The sequence below is a fragment of the Arachis duranensis genome, chromosome 8 (assembly GCF_000817695.3).
Source record: "Arachis duranensis cultivar V14167 chromosome 8, aradu.V14167.gnm2.J7QH, whole genome shotgun sequence".
In the NCBI taxonomy this organism is placed as follows: Eukaryota; Viridiplantae; Streptophyta; class Magnoliopsida; order Fabales; family Fabaceae; genus Arachis; species Arachis duranensis.
In genome coordinates this window covers 13,465,885-13,472,628 of record NC_029779.3, presented here as the reverse complement: position 1 = coordinate 13,472,628, position 6,744 = coordinate 13,465,885, and the positions used below count along the sequence as shown (strand labels likewise).

Below are 6,744 nucleotides of genomic sequence, written 5' to 3'. Positions count from 1 at the left end.
TACTATATAAATCAATGATATGTGTAAAATTATAGTTAGTTATTGTAATTGTGTAAAATAAAGTACTTTACAAGGATATTTATTGAAACTAATATGTTAATTATTTATATACTTAATCTGGACACTATAATTTTGCATTAAGATAAAAAAAACTATTAAAATTATCATGGCTTATTATAATCAACTACTATTAATATTATTGCACATCATTCAGCCACTGTATTTATAATTCAATGATTATATTGTAATTTGAAGTATTCCAAAGTCAAAATATATGATATAAGACATCCAACATAATTACATTGTGAACTTTACATATATATGTACTAATATCTCAAAAACTCAGTCAAAGATCAATAGGCATATTTAACTATTGTCACTGAAGTTATTACATATAATTCAAAAATTAAATTATACATTTATACCACTCAATGGTATTATCAGATGATAATTTAAAATGTTGAGAATAAATAGAAATAAAAGATGAAATTAGATGATAATTAAATACATTCATATTATTTTCAAATTAAAAGAATATACTTATTTAAAATAATATGATTAAGTTTATTTAAATTTAAAAAATTTTAATAAGAATATGTTTATTTAAAATATTAAAATTTTAAATTTTAAATAAACCTGTTTATATTAATTTTAAATTTTATTTAAAATAATACGAATATATTTATTTAAGTTAAAAATTTAAAATAATAAGAGTACATTTATTTAAAAAATTTTAATTTAAAAATAATATAAGTATATTTATTTGTTAGTTAAAAATTAGCAACTGTTATTTTTTTTAAATAGAATAAATATAATTAATCATATGAATACAATAGTAAAATAAATCATATGAGTACAATAATACGAATACATACAATTTTATAAATTATTAATTTAAATTATGTCTATTTAAATTTTAAATTACAAACTAATACAAATTTTATAATTTAAAATTCTAATTATTTATAAATCGTGGGTTTTATGGACGAATTACATCCTTCATAAACCGTGGCTGCCTACCACGATTTATGCTTTAAATTCTCTTCACGTAAACCGTGGCTGCCTACCACGGTTTACATACAACATGATTTGATCATAAAACCTGGCTACCTGCCACGGTTTATGTGGATTTGGAATCCGTGGTTGCCTCCCACGGTTTCTATATAAAGTGATTCAATGCAAAATGGTATCCAATTTCCAAATGTTGTAATTTGATAAAGCTTTCAACCAATTGTTTTAAATTGGTAAATTGCCCTAATAAATTAAACGAAAATAATTTTATATTTATAAAAAATAAATTTTAGGATAAAAATTAGGGGTGTGCATGGGTCGGGTGAAACTAGGTTTGATGTGATTCAGATCCGACCCGAAATATATACCGGGTCTATTTATTAGACTTGAACCCGGCCCTAGACCTGATGAAACCTATACACTTTCGGACCATGATTATGCCGGATAAAAACCGGGTAAAAATCGGGCCATTAACATTACATTACCTTGATACTCTTCTTATAAGCTAGCACGTGAAAATATCCAAATTTTCAAGGTGCCAATTATTAATTGATATGGTAAAATTTACTTAGAAAATATAACAAGAACCAACTATTCTCTAAAATTAAAGCATAACCATAATCAATACTAATATTGTATAATAACATTAACTCCAAATATTTAAATCAATACAAATAACACAACATTATGCATTAGTCTAAAATCTTATGCATTTTAAACATAAAACATTAACTTATAGTCTTATAATAACTAATAACATAAAATATTAAGGTTTACAATACTTAAATTCCACATAAGAATAGCCATCATCCATCACTAATAACACAAAATATTAATTGTGTATGATGACCGGGCCGATTTCGGGTGACCCGAGCCATGGTCCAGACCCGACCTGAAATAATGACCGGGTCTATTTTTGAGACCCTAACCCGACCATAGACCCGATGAAATCACACCAAATTAGTCCTTAAAGTGCTCAGGACCGGACTATACACACCCTTAATAAAAATATTTAAATTTTAAAAAATTATTTAAATTTTTAAATTATTCCTACTAATCTTTCCAATTTTCAACTTTTTTTACTATTATCATCCAAAGTCTTCGTCAAACTCTCACCACAGCTTATGACTTGACTAGTAGATCAAGTTAACTAACTATAACTGAATTTTTTCCTCTTCCTACCATGACCGGCTTTACAAATTACAACCACCTACGAATTAAAAAAAAAAAAAAACTAATGACCCAAAGAAAAACAAATGAAGAGAACTCATTTTAAAAAATTAATAAAAACAAAATGATACACTCCTGAGTCCTGACTTCCACTAACAATAGAAAATAATTTTCATTCTATTCATCATTTTTTCTCTTGACGATATCATGTATCTAGATCTATTTGGTTTGGTAAACTCAAGTTCTTATAGGAAATCTAAATCTAGGTCGTTGAACACTTACAGAAAAGGTCACTATCAAGAAAAAGTATCTAAATCTGCACTGCATTGCTCACACACATTTAATCAAACACATGGTGGGCAGTAACAGTCGCAGTGGTACTATCATCATCAATGAAGAAGAGAGTCCCCTGCTACACCAACCACACGACGAAGCCACTCTCATACAACGAACATGCTCCGAATCAAACAGCCTCTGGCAAATTGCTGCCCCTTCCATCCGGCCACCTCTCCGACATCGACCTCGCCGCCTTCTCAATTTCTTGCACCGTTCTCATCTCCATCACCTTCGGATTCTTGGTAACCATTTTCAACTTTCTCACATTCCTCCACGTTTCTTCCATCTTCACCAACCCTTTCGGTTTCGTTCCTCTTTAGCTGGGCATGGCGAGCGCGCTTGAAACCCTCTGCGGCCAAGCTTACGGTGCCAGAAAGCATCACATGCTGGGAATCTACCTGCAACGCTCGTGGCTCGTTCTCTTTTTCTCTTCGCTCTTCATGATTCCGATTTTCGTGTTCGCATCTCGATCTTGAAGTTCATTGGACAGCCTTCAGCGGTTGCGGAACGCACCGGTTTGGTTGCCATATGGCTGATCCCTCTTCACCTCAGCTTTCCCTTCCAATTCTCGCTGCAAAGATTCTTGCAGTGTCAACTTAAGACACGTGTCGCGGCGTGGATGGCAGGTGTTTCGCTTGCCATCCACGTGGCAGTGAGTTTGGTTTTTGTGTCCAAGATGAAGGTTGGGATTGTTGGCGCTGCGCTTTCTATTGGGTTCTCGTGGTGGGTTTCGGTTGTGGGAATGCTTTCGTACACTCTCTTTGGTGGGTGTAAAGATACATGGACTGGTTTCTCTTCTGAAGCTTTTCTTGGACTCTGGGAATTCTTCAAGTTATCTTTTGCTTCTGGCATCATGCTTCTGTTAGTGTTTTACGTAATTCCCTGTTATTTTGTGTGGTTTTCTAATTTTTAGAAATGCGTACTTTTAATAAAGAGTGAAGATGGTGTTTTTTTATATTAGAGAAAAAATAAAGATATCCTATTAAGTACTCTTTGTAATTTTTGAGTATAATGTGTGTGATATTGCAGGTTAGAGAATTTCTATTACAGGTTGTTGCTTATAATGTCGGGTTATATGGACAACTCTGAGGTTGCTATCGATGCTCTTTCGGTTTGGTATGGTAGATTGAGATTCCTAGTTTAGCTTGGTATTAATTGCATCCATAGCTTTTCATTTATTGGATTATATTTTATTTTGTTTCGGAATTTTGACCTTGGCAGTAATACTATTTATGCTTGGGAATCCATGATACCTCTTGGATTTTTGGCTGCATCCGGGTATGTTACTTGATTGTAACTCCACCTTTCTTCCTCTCTCAAAGCATGCTAAATAATGGATTGATAGTAGGGAGAAAAGTATGAGTATATTGAAATGTTAATTATTGGATGAGAAAATGCTCTAAAGTTAGTGTTATTCTGCTATTGCTCTCTATTTGGTTGTTGAATGTTTCCTCTCAAATTATTGTAGCAGTTAGTTCATGTTATACAAGTTCTCTTGCTGAAATTTATCTAGATGAACCATGAGATCCTTATTATTATCATTTGTATTCGATTTTGGATGAGTTTTCTCAAGAGAAAATTGTTTTCTTTCCCCTGCTTCCAAATCATGTTACAGTTTCCTAAACATGCTTCAAAGTTTGTCAATGCTTGACATTTTAATTTGTAACTGATTTTGTGAGACAGAAACTAGTTGATCTCTTGAGGATTATTGTCTATATACTATGCTGAAAACTAAGGTGCTCTTATTGTCTATAAGTCAGAAGTTCCAAGAAAATGTCCATGAGTATTCTTGAAGATTTTCAGGTTAAGATTTTCGTGACTTTTTCAAATAAAATATCTACCTACATGGATGAAACTTCTCAAAAATCAATTAGGTTGTAGACTTTTGTCTATGATGTTATATATCCAGGGTGCAGCATCAACTTGAGATTGTATTACAATTTACTAGGTCTATAAATACACTTATCTTCACCACATAATATTATCAAACATAAATTCCTCATTATTAGATATAAGCAAATAATTGCAGAAACAAAGTCCAACTGTTTAATGATACCGAACTAACAAAAATCCCACCTGTTTAATTATATAAAACTAATTCTCTGTCAACTATAAAACCAAGTAATTTTTTTTTTCTGCTTTACATAATTGATTGACATTATTTAACTCAGGGTGCGTGTAGCAAATGAGCTTGGCGCAGGCAACGCAAAAGGGGCAAAATTTGCAACAGCTATTTCATTGCTAAACACTGTGGTGGTGGGATTTATATTTTGGTTGATAATTATGATCTTCAATGAGAATCTTGCTTTGATCTTTACCTCAAGCTCCGCTATTGTCCAAATGGTCAATGAGCTGTCAATCATGTTGGCTTTTACAATTCTGATTAATTGCCTCCAACCTGTTCTTTCAGGTTAGTATCTTTCTAATATCGACTTTAATGAGCACCAAAGTCGAATCTCTGTCAATGATGCAAATTCTGATGTTATTTGTCTCCAATAAATATGTGGTATCTATTTGGTCTTCACTTTTCTCAGGGGTAGCAGTGGGATGTGGAAATCAAGCAATAGTGGCATACGTTAACATTGCAAGTTACTATTTGATGGGAATGCCTCTTGGGATCCTCCTAGGCTGGTTGCTGCCTTCGGGTATTATTGTAAGTCTAGCTTATACCTAAGTTACCACAAATATATGCCAAATATAAGAACTTGTTAGGTGGTTATTAGGCATTCGAAAATGCTACTTGTCCTTTAAATTTCAGCCTTTGGTTAGCCTTTAAATTTAATAGTATATTATTTTAATTTTTTATACCCACTTTCACGATATCGGTTGTTTAAAAAATTCGGGAAGTTACTTGCTTTTTATTTTTTCTCTTCTTTAAAGATTGAATAAAGGACAACTCTCCTCTAAAGATTGAATAAAGGACAATTTTTAAAAGATATCTAGTTGTACTGTTAAACATTTTGGTTGATCATAACCATAGGGAATTAGGGATAGGATACTCTAGTCAAATGTGACGAATAAGATGATCTAATTTAAATTGATTTAGACTTAATTATTTTGTATGTCTGCATAGTTTCTTTAAATTTTAAATTAGGTTTTTTAGTTTAAAATTTTGTAATCAAATCTTTATATTAGATAAAAAATTTCAATTAGGTCTTTTCTAATTATATTTTTTACTGAGAAAAAATACAATTTTTCCGGAGTATTCATTTTTGTGTTTAATGTAGGATGAATTATGAGATATTAAAAACAAATATTCAAGATTATTGCATTTTTTTTCTAAAAAATAATAATTAATAAGAATTTAATTATAAACTTTTATCTAACATAAAAATCTAATTACAAATTTTTAAATTTTAAAAATCTAATTTAAAATTTAATAAAAAATTATAGATATTAATTGAATAATGAAATCTAGAATTTATATCTAATAAACAATAGTAAATGAAGTATCATGTTGTATACATATCATAATATTAATATGTTAAAAAAATGGGTACAAACTCATAATTTATGTTTATTGCGGATAATGTGATGCACGCTAGAACTTGCTATAAAGTTTGTTTTACCTAAATGATTAGTTAGCTGTAATTGTTATCATGTCAGGGTATGTGGACGGGAATGTTGAGTGGAACGGTGGGTCAAACGTTGATTTTGATCGTTATTACGATGAGATGTGATTGGGATAAAAAGGTATGTAAGAGCAATGAGCACCCTATTATATACGCTGATGACAAAATCTACTGTTTTTGATTCCATATACCTGAACTATATAGGGTGTGTTTCGCAAACTCGTTTGAGAAGAAAAAGTACATTTAAACTCTTTGAAAGCTTTCCATTTTTGTTTGGCTAATTTTTAATTTGGCAAACGTAGAAGTGATTTTGTATTTAAAACCACGTTTACTAGAAGCAACAATTTCTAGTTTCTGCGTTTCACCAACGGACTTTTAGCTATTTACCCTCGACATCTATTTTTCTTTTACCAATTTTATCCTATAGACATGTTATTGTATTATTTATGAAATTCTTATTAGGTGAATGAGCCTTCTTTTCTTATTATTTATCTTTATATAAGCTCTTTTTTTATTATTTATATTTTTTGTTAAATTTTTATTTGACATTATACATTTTTATAATTATAATTTTTGTATATTATATTTATTATTATCTTTTTATAATATGATTTATTGATTCCATTAGGTAAAGTAAATTAAACAAAAAATTAAT

General features: G+C 30.5%; 1 pseudogene; it reads left to right on the top strand.

Moving 5' to 3' along the window:
- The first annotated feature begins 2,380 nt into the window (after positions 1–2,380).
- LOC107460942 (protein DETOXIFICATION 27-like) overlaps positions 2,381–6,744 on the top strand; it is a 5,191-nt pseudogene continuing 827 nt past the window's right edge.